Raw genomic sequence first — 16,370 nt, forward strand, 5'->3', positions numbered from 1 at the left:
ATTTAAAAAACAAGATCAGGCAACTTCTAAAACAGATAACACAACCCGCTGAGAAAAGCTCTTTTCATCAATAAAGGAGAAGCAAAGGTGATTATCCATAACAAAACTAATCTTCTGTATTGCTTTAATCACCTAAAACTACTTTAACTGTTTATTTGGGAATGGTTACATGGAAAAAAAAATATTGCATGTAAAACTGCCTAATTTCCAGGATAAAATAAAACATACACACAACCAGTCCATTTTCTCTCTCTTTTAGTTTTTTCCCTCTCCTTACTAGTCCCAATTCATACGGAACTTAAAAATCTCTAAATATAATTTTCTTAATGGCAGAGCCCCAACCAGGACAAGGAAGTTGGAGAATTGCCCCATGGCAATTTAATAGAGCCTACTATGTGCCCAGAATTGTGCCAGGTCCTAGAGATACAAAGACAAAAAATGAGAGCATTTTTATCCTCAAGAAAATGAAATTCTAATAGGAGGCAGAATACTTGCTGAAGATTGGGGAACATGGGAGAGATTTTCCATCTGAGAAGTTACAGGGATTCTGAAAAGAATCGTGGGAGAGTAGGTGGTCATGCCCTTTCTGGTAACCAGGGTAGTATTGATTTAATTACTGTTGCTAGAGCAAGAGATCAAAAGAAGGAGGGTAACTCGGCAGGGTAGAAGGCAAGATGCTCAAAATGGGTAGGTCTTGGTTTCCAGAATAGATAGGTAGAAACTATAGAATTAAAGCTTTGTTATTCTGTATCTGACTTTTCTTGACCCAATTTGGGGTTTTCTTGGAAAAGATCCTGGAGTGGTTTGCCATTTCCTTCTCCAGCTCATTTTATAGATTAGGAAACTGAGGCAAACAGGGTGAAGTGACTTGCCCAGGGTCAGACAGCCAGGAAATACTTGAGACCAGATCTGATTCCAGGACCTCCCATCTCCTGGCCTGGCTCCCAATCCACTGAGCCACCTAGTTGACCCTCTTTGGGGTTTTCTTAGGAAAGATACCCAAGTGGTATGCCATTTCCTTCTCCAGGTCATTTGAAAGATAAGGAAACTGAGGCAAATAGGGTTAAGTGAGTTGCCTAGGGACACACAACCAAGATCAAATTTGAACTCGGGTTTTCCTGACTCCAGGAAGTCACTGCACCACCTAGCTGCCTATAGATGCCTTGTGTATATCTACCTCAGGAGAAAGAAATGATAAATGGAAATAAGCAATACATTGTTTTATATATGTGTTTATCTTTTGTCAAATGATGTCTTCTTTAATGGGAGAGGGGAGAAAGAATAGAAATTACCTGGATATTTTAATGTAACAAAAACTAAATAAATAAGTTTAAACTTAAAAAAGAATATGATCGAACTCAATAAATCCATTGTTTAGACAAAGGCAAGTTAACTACATCAATAGATTTCCAGGTTTTAAGGGTGAACAGCTCATTATCAAAAGATAAAGTTCCTCATAATGAATTCAATGACTATCACCCTGAGAAATAATGAAAAAAATTCTACTCCTCATGGGCAATGTCTGGGGCTGATGAAATGATGACTAAGAAAAATGAAAGCAGCATGGCAAACATCAAGAAAATCGCAGCAGTGCCAATTTATGAAGAAAAAAAGAATTGCTAACAAGGTTAACACTTCTCAGTATCTCAACAAATCTTAGAATGAATGGCAAGAATCAAAGTAACATCTAAACTCAGGGCAAAAGAGGAAGATGATTTGATTTATTTTTAATTTTTAATAGGAAAAGGGGCAAGCAAGAGTTGCTGAGGAAATTACAACCTGTTATCAATGGCCAAAGCTATTTCCAATTAATTGAATTTATTAGAATGGTTTAAATATGCTCTGGCCAAGTTGACTATATTATTGTTTGATTTTCAGTAGGACCCCATTTGGCATTTTCTTTGCAAAGTTACTGGAGCAGTTTGTCATTTCCTTGTCTAGCTCATTTTACAGATGAAGAACTGAGGCAAGCAGGGCTAAGTGACTTGCCCATGTTCACATAGCTGGTGTCTGGGGTCAAATTTGAACCCCTGAAGATGAGATTTTCTGATTCCAAGCCCAGTGTTCTATCTACTATACCACCATCTAGCTACCTCCCTGGCTCCATTGTAATATTTGGTTAATGCTGCCTATTATTCCCTTGGCTTCTATCCTAAAACCAGAGGTTAATTCTCATAGAGATCTTTTAGTAAATTGAATTTAAATATTTTTATAAGGAGGTGGCAAGATCTGTAACATATTGGATATTATAGACACCAATGTGAAGCATTAGGTGGCTTAATACACAAGACCTGAAATCAGGAAGACATGAATTTAATCTGGCCTCAGACTCTTACTGTGTGACCCTGGGCAAGTCATTTATCCTTGATCTACCTTGTGTTTCCTCAACTGCAAAATGAGTTTAATAATAACACTTACTTTCCCATGGCTGTTGCAAAGATCAAATGAACTGATATTTAGAAAGCATTGTGCAAACCTTCATGCTCTATCTAAATGCTAACATTATTGTTGTCATTATCGTTATCATTACCAACATTCCTAATCTTATAAGGGTTGTAGAATCTCAGAATCATAAAGTTGCAGGAAGGGGATGTCAGAACTCAGCCAGTCCATCCACCCATTCAGTGCAAAAATCTCCCATACCATAGATGTTTGACACTCATCCAGTTCAAATGCTTCAAGTGCCAATGAGTTCTCTTACCTCACAAAACTAAAAAATGGTCATTCAGGAAAAGATCTTCATTATTTTGTGCCAAAATATGCTTCCCAGTAAGTCCTACCCCCTAGTGGGTTTTGCTGTATGGTATTGCACAACATGGTATACTTCCTTTTCCATATGATAACTCTTTAAATATTTGGGGACAATCATCTCATTCCCTCTAAGCTTTCCTTTATCCAGTTTGAAAAATCTAAAATTCTTCAACTTAAATTTCATATGAACCAGTTAGTTTCCAGACCAAACCCCTCACCTTTCTTGGGATGCCCTCCAATTTGCCAGTGTACATTTAAAATCATAACTTCCAGCACTGAACACAAAACTCCAGATGTAGTTTGACCGGGATCAAGTACAGATGGGATGATTATCTCTCCTGATCTGGACACTATGAGTCTATTAATGCAGTGTAAAATCACATTAAGCTATTTTGGCAGCCATGTCACATTTTTGGCTCAGAGGCAGCTAACATCTCTGGGTTATTTTCACATGAACTCTTTTTAAGCCAGATCTCCTCTATCTTATATTTATGTAGTTGAATCTTGGAACCCATGTTCCAGAACTTTACATTTATGTTGAACAATTTTCATTCTGTTAATTTTGACTCATCATTTGAAATCTGTCAAGATCTTCTTTAATCTCAGGTCTGTTGCAGAGGATATTCATCTTCTTAATTTTATGCCATCTAAAAATTAATAAGCCAGAAGATCTAGGTGCTAGTCAAGGCTTCTTCAATAAATCATATTATCTAGGAAAAGTCAGTTTCCCTCTCTGTAGTTCAGTTTCCCCATCTATAAAATGACAGGGTTGGACTAGAGGATCTCTTCAATTCTCTTCTATTTTGAATATTTCTTGACTCTCTACCCAAAAGGCTCTAAAACTGTGGATACTCTTTGATCCAGTAAAACCACTACTAGGTCTGTATCCCAAAGAGATAAAAAGGGTGGTGGGGAGGGAGCTACATGTATGAAAATATACACAGCAGCCCTTTTTTTGGTGGCAAAGAAATAAAAACTATGGGGATATCTAACAGTTGGGAATGGCTGAAAAAATTGTGGCATATGATGGTCATAGAATACTATTGTGGTATAAGAAATGATGAGCAGAATGATTTCAGAAAAAGCTGTGAAGCTCTACATGAACTGATGCAGAGGGAAATAAGCACAACCAAGAGCACATTGTACACACTAACAGCAACATTGTACAATGAATAATTGTGAAAGACAGCTGTTCTCAGCAATACAATGATCTAGGACAGTTCTGAAGGACTTAGAACAAAGAATGCTATCCACCTCCAGAGAAAGAATTTTTGGAATCTGAATGCAGATAATAACATACCATTTTTTTTGTATACTTGTTTGGAGATATTGATTTTCTATGCTTATTCTCTTAGAACAATGAACAATGTAGAAGTATGTTTTGCATGATAATATATGTATAAGCCAGATTGAATTGTTTACCATCTCCAGGAGGAAGCATAGAAGGGAGATAAGGAGAGAGTTTTGGGAAATGTTTGTCAAAAATTGTAATTACATGTAATTTGGAAGATAAAATATTTTAAGTTAATTTTTTAAAAAAATATTCTTTGATTCCATATTTTCATCTCAGTGGCTGATAAAGCAGAACAAGCCAAAGAGAGATTCCAATGGTATCATATCAGAAACTTCTCTTCCAGGCTGGCACCTCTTCATTGATCAAAGCTCTTCAGGTATAACCACTGAACAAACTACAAATGCACTGAACTATATTTTCTCATCTCTTCCATGCAAACACAGGTTGCAACTACAATTCTCCAAAATGTTCAACATACCTTTCCAACTCTAGGATTTCTCCCCCACTTCTGACTCCCTACCTCAAACTAAAATTTAGCTTCTTTTGTCAACATAGTCTCTTTTTATTGTTTATTTTATTTTTATTATTCCCCAGTTACATGTAAAAGGATTCCAACATTTTTCAAAGAATATTGAGTCTTGAATTCTTCCTCTCCCTTCTCCCCACCCAAACCTTCACTTCTGTTGAGATGATAAGCAATCTCGTATAGATGTATAGATTTTACATGTGCAATCATGTTGTCAACATATTCTCAATTTCTACTATAGTCAAGTTAAAATATCATCTTGCTAATCAAAAAATTGCTTATGTTTGAAGTACAAGGTTACGTAAAAATTATTTTTATTTTATATATTATTATTTTGTTATATAATATATTAAATATTATGTATTATATATAAAATATATCATATATTTTATACATTATATAACTATTATATTTGTCTACAATATGAGTAAACCATAGAGCATGTTTTCTTAATGCTCCACCATAGGAAACAACAAAGGGAATACTGAAGGGAAAGGGTGAAAAATATAATAAGTTTAAAACTCAGACCTCACACACAAAAAAGAACCAAGGTCAGAGTGGATGGATGGATGGATGAGTGGGTGAATGGATGGATGACTAGATGAATGAATAAATGTCTGGATGAATGAATGAAAAAGCATTAAGTTCTTACTCCCTGCCAAGCATTCCACTAAAGACTAGGGATAAACATTTTTTTAAATACTGTCTGCCTTCCAGGAGCAGACATTCTAATAGGGAGATACAACATGTATAGGGAAATGGTTTCCAGGAAAGTATATTTAGGTTCATTAAGCTATAGGAATGATAAGCAGAGCTATGGGGACATAGATTGACATATTCTTTTTAAAGCAATGACAGAACTGATTTAATTTTCGTTCCAGAACAGGAAAATGGAAGGCAGGATAGAGGATATGTGTGAAGTAGCATAGCTGCAGGTGAGAAGTCCAGAGAGTGAATTGAAGTGCAGCTGGAGCCCAGGCTTAGATGGATAAGTGAATAAAGCAAATATCAATCAAGATCCTAGAATCCTAGGCTAATATTTCCAGGTTCAAAAGGGTTGAGTCCTCCAGGGCTTAGTTTCTGGACCAGGCTGTGTGGAAACTGATGAGGGGAATTCCAAGTAGTCAAGTAAATGCAGATATGTGGCAACAATCTAAATGAAGGATAATAATTATTTAAACCTCTTCTTTTAGCCACATACATCATAGCATCCTTATCTATTTGAATTATCCCCAAATGCTTAAAACACAGATTTTCCTTATCTGAAAAAAAAAACCAGCGATTGTTAAGTTTAATTAATGCTTTTATTTCACAGGTAAAGAAGTTATTTTTTTAAAGCAGAGGCAGCTAGGTGGCTCAATAGATAGAGAGACAGGCTTGGAGTTGGAAGGATTTGGGATCAAATCTGGCCTCGGATACTCTCTAGCTGTATGATTCTGGGACAAGTCACTTAATTCCCAATTACCTCCCCCTTGCTGCACTTCTGCCTTGTAACTGATTGACACTTAGGACTGATTCTATGACAAAAGGTAAGGGGTAAATTAAAAGTACAGACATTACTTTAATGGCATTACTTTTAAGGCAAATGAAAAGGTATTATTCATCTTCAAACAATAAGGTAGGAGGCAAAGACAAATAAAGTGACTGGTCTGTGTCAATAGAACATATTAGAGTTAGAGATAGATGTAGGAGCCAATTCTTCTAGATAGATTTCTTGTCCAATGTTCTTTTGCTGCTCATGCTGCAACTCTCTAGGATTGGGCCATCCAAAAGGAGGAGCCAGAAACACCTCCTTATACTTCCAGTTTTGCAAATAACATTCTCTGGGACTTCAGCTTGGTTATCTAGAATCTACACTTAGAGTTGTTTAGCCTTCCTGTGAATCATTTTATCTAGCTGCAAGAGGACAATGATGCTTTTTTTCTTGTCTACTCAAAAAGAGAATATGAAAGATGAACTAGCAACTAATAGTTCAGAAAGACATCTTCTGAGGTTCAAATCCATTCCGTGAGATTATGTAAGAATTAATTTTTCATATCGTATTAATTCCTATATATAAGGGAGAATTACTATATATTCCTGGATCTGGAATCAGGGTCAGAGATACCAACCAGTCTGATACTTTTTGCATTTTCTTTGTTCTTGGGGAATCCCCGGGAATGTATTTGTTTTTATCAGAATTTGGTTAGTAAATGAAGGGGACAAGAGTTGTTTTTCTGTGGAAATGACCTATACACCTGTGGAGATGGAGACGGGTGGATAGGTTGATGGATCACCTCTTAATTAGCTATCACCAATTAAAGATGTCTTGAGATGTTCAAGGGAGGGGCTGAAAAATGAGCTCCTAAAAATCTATTTATTAAGCTGCCTGACCCAGCTTAGGTCATCCCTGGTCCCAAGAGAGACATGGAGACCTATATAACTTTATTGGTTATGATATTCGCCCAACCAATAAGCCTGATATAGCCAATAAACTTATATTTCATCCAAAACCAGCCTCTTGAGATGATTTTGATCATCATAGTAATAGATACTTATTAGCTATATGACCCTGGGAAAGTCACTTAATCCTGAAATGAGCTGAAGAAGGAAATGACAAACCACTCCAGGATCTTTGCCAAGAAAACTCCACATGGGGTCACAAAGAGTCCATCATGACTGAAAAATTACTGAACATTACCACCACCAACAACAACAATTGGTAGGTACCTCTACTATCTTAGAAATAGGTCCTATAAATAGTACCATTATGGTTATTATTAGCATAAATGTATTGTTGTCCATTCAACAACAGTAATCACTATTGGTATCAGCCAACCTGGCTATTCCTCTCTGTTAGGAACTCAGGGAACTTGCTGCCAAGTATCCCACAGCTTTTCCCATGTATTTATAGTTCTTGAGGCAACAAAGTGGTACAGTGGATTTAAGTACGAGGCCTGAGTTCAAATGTGGCCGTAGACATTTACTCAGGGTGACCTTGAGCAAGTCACTTCACCTTATTTGCTTCAGTTTCCTCAAAAATGAACTGGAGGGGCAGCTGGGTAGCTCAGTGGATTGAGAGCCAGGCCTAGAGACAGGAGGTCCTAGGTTCAAATCCGGCCTCAGACACTTCCCAGCTGTGTGACCCTGGGCAAGTCACTTGACCCCCATTGCCTATCCTTACCAATCTTCTACCTATAAATCAATACACAGAAGTTAAGGGTTTAAAATTTTAAAAAAAATGAACTGGAGAAGAATATAGCAAACCACTCTAGTACCTTTGCCAAGAAAACCCCAAATGAGATTTTAGAGTTGGACATGACTTTAAAATGATTGAATTACTACAAAGTATAATGTCTAGGTCTTCTTTTCTAGGTGTGTGATTCTCAAGTCTTTGGTTCTTTCACGTTCTTTAGTTCTAGGTATATGGATTTGTATTTCTACCATCAGATCATTTGTTCTCATACCTGCCATTTAGCTGTTCCCATTCATTATGTCCTTAACTGTGTGCTTCATTAATTTGCCAATCCCAAGGGTACTGATGTATTAGATTGGATTAAAGGTAATTAAAGTGGAAATTCATATATAACATAGACAAAGTGTACTCTGTTTGACCCATGCCATCCTAAGAGCAATAAGGTGATATAAAACAATAGCAAATCACATTTAGAGAGTGCCTAATTGTAAGATTAAAAATTAATATCCAAATACTCCAAGTATTATATTTAACAAGATTTATTAATAATAACTTAAAGTAAAAGGAATAAAAAGACAAAAGTAAAAGCCTGAGAAAAGCCAGCTTTCCCACCCATGCAGAAGGGGGGGAAAGAGCAAGAGGCAGAGTTACACTAACTATCTACAACATGTAAGCATGCAAGGTGGGGATGAAGGAGGAAAGGGATGCTGGGAGATGTAGTTCAAAGGTACCAAATTTCTATTTATACATTACAAAGTATTTTCCTCAGCAGTTCTAAGAGTTAGGTAGGGAAAAACAGCAGGAGACACCTGTCCTGCGAGTTTACAGTTTCTTAAAAATCACAGTACTTACCACAGTGCAGTCTGGCACTAGTATGTAGTTACTAAATGTTGGCTTGACAGCTTCCAAGGACATGTGTAAAGGATAACTGCACAGGTAAAGTCTATAAGTATACTCAATGAAATGTAACCATGTAAAAATAGTCTGGACATATTACCAGAAAAAATGGGGTATGTATGGCATGTTCAGTCATTTTTCAGTCATGTCCAACTCTCCAGGATCCCTTGGAATTTTCTTGGCTGAGATACTGCAGTGGTTTGCCATTCCCTTCTCCAGCTCATTTGACAGATGAAGAAATTGAGACAAACAGGGTGAAGTGATATAGGGGGCCAGCCTCTATATGGTTTTGGGGTCCATGTTGGTGGCATAGGATGGTTAAGGCAGGAGAAAGAAAATGAGAACAACTAGACTAGTGGTTAGCCCATGCTGTTCTGAACTCTGTGGGCTTTGGAGTTTATTACATACTGATTTCAAACAAAGAACACAAAGAAAGAGTCACAGCTGTGAAGAGGTAACAGATCATACATAACCCATTGAAGTTTAAAGAGTAAAGGTGCAAAGGCAAATGGCCAAATTCCAACCACCAATTTAGTAGGGGATAACTCTGGGAGCGGAAATACCCCATGGAGATGCTCACCAACTGAGTCCTGCCAAAGGCACCAGTTCTAATTTAAGTATGCAATCTTATCTAAGTAATGTTTGTTAGGATTCAGGCTTCTCAATTATCAAGGAGAGGAATCATCAACTCAGTAGATGCTGGTCTGCCACTTCAAAGCTCTCCAATAAGAATTCTAGGAAAGGTGGGGATCAAAAACTGAGTCAAAAGAGGAGCCTCAGATTTTTATCTTAGATGGCCCATTCTGTCTGCATCCTGACATGCAGTGCAGAAAAATCATACACACAGTTTTACTTGCTGATGATTTTGTAATGGGATCCAGATAAAATATCTGTTACAGACTCTGTTTCTCTAAATGACTCCTAATAGCCTCTTGGAGGGATCAAGTTGTTTTTGGATTAACCTACCTGCTGGTACCAGAGCTTTTTGGGGCTCAGGTGACCAGAACCAAACACAAAGACTGCCTCAGTCTGGATTGGTCACGTAGGGAATCCAGATAACAGGCCCTAAATTTGATCCTATTTCTCCAATGGCATTTCTACATCCAACAGCTCTCAACAGTGATTTGTCCAGTCACAATGCTAGTAAGTAGCTGAATTTGAACTCATGTGTTCCTGACTCCAGGGCCAACATTCCATCCATCTAGCTATCCTATAAATGGGGTCACCAAATGCAAATAGCATTATGGAAGCCTTGAAGGATAAGGTGAGGACCAGGGCATTATTGTAGGGAGGGAAGTATCTTAGTGTGGTAGAGAGACCAGGAGGAAAGAAAAAGGAGAGTATTGGAGATAGGAGATTATAGCATGAGCCCCAGAACCTAAAGAGGCCACAATGGGACAAGACCTCAAGTTCCCATTTCATCCAAAATTCCAGATAAATTATAGTAGAAAGATCAAAGGTTGAGGACCCTGGCAAAATAATTGCAAGGAGAGTAAAGAAATAGCAAGTGACTTTCCAAGCACAAGAGTTCTGGTGACATAAACCACTCTGACACTGTTAGTTTAGGATCAGAATATTTAAGGGATTCTTATAGTTTCTGAAAGTCAGAGCACTTTGGAACCCAGCAGGGGGCTCACACGACTGTTCATTTCCAAGAAGCCCACAGATGCAGTCACCCAAATGGCATCTCTGGTTATTTTAAGAGTGGCCTGAGAATTCTGAGAAGTATCAGCTGCCTAACTGCTGCTGTAAAAAAAAAATGCCAGACCTCCCTCAGTCTCTCTCATGTTTCATGATTAGCAACAGTAAGCACAGTGGGAAATGCAGATAGATAGCTGGGCATTGTAGTGGCTTTAAGCGAATGGTGGATGCTAGCAGGGTGCAGATGAAACCAGTCCTTTAATGCAAGCACATGATTCTGTCAAATAAAACTACAATTCAAAGGTCAGTCGGGAATCTCATTTTTCACCAAAAAAAAAAAAAAAGAATTTCATCCTGATACCAAAATCTGAGGCTGATCTCAGAGACATCCTACTTGTACTTGCATTAGCAGGAGGGAAAATGAGTGACTACTTAGTCTCTGAGAAGAAATCATGAAGTGGAGGGACTATAGTTATATAATACTGTATACACATGAGATACAGTCACTCAGTTAGTTGACTTTACATTACTATTTTCCTTTATTATAAGGGAGGGTTTGTGGTAGGGTGAGTATAACTGGAAAGGACTGATAAGAAAGCAAAGTTGTTAATAAAAGTTATCTGTTTTTTAAAAGGACTAGGAAAATTATGATCCTTCGTATTAGAATTCCACTGCAGAAAAAGAAAATATGCTATAATAGAAAGAACATTTGTAGGTCATTCTCACATTTTCAGATGAATGCCAGTTGAGAATTTCCAACTGCATCCCTATAAACAACTCAAACTTCAACCTGTCCAAAACAGAACTCCTTATCTCTTCCAAGAAACCCATTCCTCTTCCCAACTTCCCTGTTTCTGTCCTGGACACTGTTATTGTTGTAGGCATACAACCTTTCAACCTTAGAGTCATCCTCTATTTTTCACTCTCCCTTAACCTACCCCATATCCAATCGGTTGTCAAATCTTGTCAATTCTTCATCCACAAAATTTCTCACTTCCTTCCTCCCCACCCACAACTAACTCAAGGCTTCATCAGCTGTCTCCTGAACTATTCTAGTTGTTGATGAGTCATTTCAAATTCTATAACTCCATTTAGGGTTTCCTTGGCAAAAAAAAAATGAAGTGATTTGCCATTTCCTTCTCTAATTAAGGAACTAAGGCAAGCAGAGTTGAGACTTGCCCACAGTCACACAGCTAGGAGGTGTTTGAGACTGGATTTGAACTCATGAGGATGAGTCTTTCTGACTCCAAGTCCCCTGAGACCAACAAATATTTCATTTTTGTCTCTGACTCCTGCACTAAATGCAGAGTCCAGAAAAGAACAGAGCAGCTAGATGGCACAGTGGATAGAGCACAAGACTAGGGAATCAAGAAGTTCTTACCTTGAATCCTGATAAGACACCAAAAGGTGTGTGACCCTGAGTAACTCCTTAAATCTCTCTCTGTGCCTCAGTTTCCATTTTTAAAATGAGAGTAATACTACTATTTACTTCAGAGAGTTTTGTGGAAATCAAATCAGTTAATATATGTAAAATATTTTGTGAACTTTTAAGAGCTATACAAGTATAAAGCTAAATGATAATATATAATTATAATAATAATATAAGCTATACAATAATAGCTAGTCATTATTATTTAATAAATATTTGTTGAATAAATGAATTCACATTCTGACATTTACTTTCTATATAACCACAGGCAAGTAAGTAACTTAACTTCTTGTTAAGCTTGTTTCTTCATCTGTTAAATGAGGATAATAATGCTAGCATTATGTAGCTCTCATGATTACAATGTGGAAAGTGCTTTGCATACTTCCAAGTATACAAATAAATGAGTTAATATCATTATAGCAATCGGTTCATAGATAAAATATATTTAGGTCATATTTCTAAGAGTAATTTAGGAATGGGGAGAAAGCAAAATAAGGTTTGGGGAGGAAGGCAGAAAGGGTCTTCCCTCAAGCCATAAATCATCACAATTAAATTAGACCGTCTCAAATTGAGGGACAAAAAGCCAGTTATGGATCCATTTTGAGACACTAGCTGACATAGATCCCATTTATGACTCCCAGAGTTACATTATTTATTCTGAGTGCTCCTTTGACAGTGCAAGCACTTAACATGAAGATATGTGTAAAGTTACACGAAGATGAAAGATTTAAACTCAGGAACTTGCCTGGAATGGAATATTTGAGTGTGGTTCTGGTCTTGGTCCCGTTCAAAGCCTCTCCTCAGCATCTCAATATTAAATATGAATTGATTTTTCAGCTATTAGAATTTATAAGACTCCATTCTCCTCCCAGGTGTACTCAAGTAATTTTTTTATGATTTCCAACGTGTAGAAAAGGAACAATAGGCACTTATTATCTTCTAGTCCTAAATTTCCAATTGTATATATAAAATATACCTATAAAGTAATTAGACTTATTTTTTTAAACAAAGGAATTACTAGAATTTATACATATAAGTTAGTGCTGTCCCCTTCAAAGTTGGCTTTGAAAAAGCAACTATTTTAGGAAGCAATGCATTAACTCAAACCATGCTACCATTATTGAAGGCCCATTTGGAACTCCATTCAAAACCAGTTTGCCAAGTACCCAAGACCAACTTCGTTACCTTAAAATCATCCTCAGTGCTATATGTATGGGTTTATACCAGAAACTGTGTAATCCAATGTGATCATCTACTCTTATTTATAATATCATAGATTTAAGCTAGAAGAAACTTTAAAATGCTGAGTCATATCCCCTCATTCTACAAATCAGGAAACTGAGGCACAGGAAGGCAAAACCCAGAATCAAATAGCTAGTGTCTAACCCAGCACTTGAAGCCAAGTTTTCAAATTCTCCTGATTGAAAATCCAGTGATTTATCCACTACACTATACCATTCTAAAAATCAAATCCATCATGAAAGTACACATTCCACCAATTTGTTAGTGGGATAGAATACTATAATAAAAGACCAACGAGCATGCAAAATATAAAGAAATCTGGAAAGACTCACATAATAATAATGCAAACTAAAAAAAGCAGAATGAGAGGACTAGACTATACAAATACTATGACCAGTATAAGAGGAAGGAAGTAGGTTGATGATGAATGGACAAAGAATACTAATAAGGAATTGGAGAGAGGCACCAAAAAATTATCACATGTTCATTTAAATATAAACAGTTATTAAGCAAGTTCAATACTTATATTAAATTTAAGGGATTTTTAAAAAATAAAACATTTAACTTTTTTAACTTACATATATGTATATATATAGTAATATATTTTGAGGCTTTATTTCACATGTATGTATATGTGGGAATGTATGTATGTACATATGTGTAGGTTTAAAAAGTAAAATGCTTTATATACACACACATATATATACACTATGGTAGTTAAAACCTCAATATATACTATTATATACTATCTTTTTTAAAACTCTTACCTTCTGTCTTAGAATCACTTCAAATACTGGTTCTAAGGCAGAAGAAAGGTAAGGGCTAGGAGTGCAGATGTCACATAGGTACAGAGCTAGCACTCAAGAGAGTTGCTCCATTTCCCCTTTTCCCAGGACATTTTTTGCATGGCCCACCTTTCGATCAAGTCGCCCAAAGCAATCATTTCCTCATCTCTCTCTAGTAATCTAGGGGCTAAAAGACAGCTGGAATTTGCCCTCTGGACACTTGAACTCCTAAAAGGTTCTCCAAGCTGGCTAGGAAATTGGAATTAAGTGACTTGCCCAGGGCCACACAGCTAGGACATCTCTGAGCCAAATTTGGACCCAAGACCTCCTGTATCTAGGTCTGGCACTCTATCCACTGAGCCATTTACCTGCTCCCCATTTTATATGTGTGTATATATACATATATATACATATATGTTATATATGTTATATGTAATAATATATATTGATTGATTGGTTTATTTATTTGTTTGTTTATTTACTTGTGTATATTTAACATTACTTAATAGACTCTAAAGTTAGTTAATAGACTTAATAGACTCCAAAAATAAGTTCCAAAAATACCTTGGTCAACAGCAACACCTGACAGGCAATAATCACTATTCAACCTCCCAGGAGGTTTTGAAAGGGATAATATTCATTGAAGTTGATTCATGTTGTCATATTTGTTTCTGAAATACGAATGCCTATATTTTATGGTCCTACTTCTGTGACATTCTTCATTCTTCTTAGAATCCATCCCACACTTCTGAGAATGATTTCCCTGGGAATAAACAACAACAACAACAACAACAACAAAACTTGTTAACAGCTAGTATTCGTGAGGTTTTTATTGTTCCCATCTCCACCTACCACCATCACCCCAACATACAACAGCTATGAGTTGTTCAAAGAAATATCTATAGTATATTAAAAAATAGGATCCCCTCCTACTCCATCTCCCACCTGGCATGCACATGACACTGCCTTAACAAGCTGCCCCTCGCGTGCATGAGTTGGCGTGTCAAACATTCACAAGGGCCCATTTGGCAGCACACCAAGCATCCTTTTCTTACATAGAAATCCAAAGAATAATGAGTATTATTATATCTTCTCCACAGCAATGTAATTGGCTGTATGAAAAGTGTTAAGGGAGACAGCATTCTACTGGTTTACATCTAAAATTTAGACAATGAACCATGAATGTCTCAAGCTGATCACCCACCGAGAGGAGCCACGATAATAAGTCTGGCCAGATTTGCCTGCCAACTGGATGGCCCAGGTTTGGGGAGCAGATGTGCCATGGAGGTGATACATTTGGTTTTCAGTGGGGAGGGTCTGTTGGTCTCATTTGTCTTCGGCACCCCTACCGGTCAGTCGGGGGCTCAGCAGCATTGCCAGCTGCTTCCTGAAGCTGCTTTTCCTTGTGTCCTCCAGTCAATGAAAAAAAGAAGAAGAAGAAGAAGAAGCCATCTTTAAAGCAGGAGACCCTTTAATTAATCCTTTGCCAAGTTTAACAATAAAGTATTTGGATGTCTCGGTGCACTGACCTTTCTATAAAGTAGCACCAATATGTGTCCTACTCACAGCCAGGCTTTGGGTAAATTTCTTCTCATTGACTACTAGGCTTCCACAAAGAAGACTCAAACAATATCTCAGACCACCAACATGTGGATATTATGGTAACTGGAAACCACAGCTGACTACCCAACCAATAGGAATCTGACACTGCTGTATAGGAAAGCTACAGAGCTTATGGGCCACGTCCTAAGTATTTCTCTGTCCAGCATGTCCTTCATCAATGTCTTTGTTATAGTTTGCATTATCTTACTAGAAATGTGGCCAGTTTTGCTGGCTAATGGGCAACGTGAGCCAGGAAGGAATTTCAGGTTTTCTTTTAACCAGTTTTGTGCCAGATATAAGGCAATCATGGGACCAGTCCAGGCAGAGCCATAATTAGCCACTTTTGTACCTGGGCCAACTAACACAAGATGCAGGCATGGCAAGCAATATGAAATACACTATCAAATACTACTGGAGAGACATTTATAAAGGATTGAAGTGGCAGGAGGCCAACAGGCCTACAAAGAGCTTACCCAGGGATTGATCACTTGCATGCCATTTGGTAGCTTCCTATTTTAATTAATTCTTTCTAACTAGGTGCTAAGCTCAGTTGTTTCTAGACTGCTGAAGGAGTGAAAATTCTGTCAGCATTTTCTAAATTTTTCCACCCTGGGGCAAATTCCTACTTCTCCTTACCCTAGTTAAAGCTCTGAATTCAGGATCAATAAAGCTATGAGTTTTATCAGATTGTTCTAAGATATGGACCATCACAGCTATGGAAATCAGCATGTTCTTGGGTCTAAGAAATATTCTAGGCAAAGAACTGGAAACCAATGAGGTTGCCACCAATTGGGGAATGGTTGATGAAATTATCATGTATTAATGTAATAGAGTATGATTCCATTAAATGAAATGATGAAAGAGAGTTTCAGAGAAACGTGAGACTTATATAATTATTGGAGAGTGAAGTGAGCAGACCCAGGAGAATAATTCATACAGTAATAACAATACTTTGACACAAACAGCTTTGTAAAACTTTTGAACTCTGATCAACACAATGACCCATCATGATTCCAAAGAACCAATGC

Source organism: Gracilinanus agilis, chromosome 3 (assembly GCF_016433145.1).
Source record: "Gracilinanus agilis isolate LMUSP501 chromosome 3, AgileGrace, whole genome shotgun sequence".
NCBI classification, from domain to species: Eukaryota; Metazoa; Chordata; class Mammalia; order Didelphimorphia; family Didelphidae; genus Gracilinanus; species Gracilinanus agilis.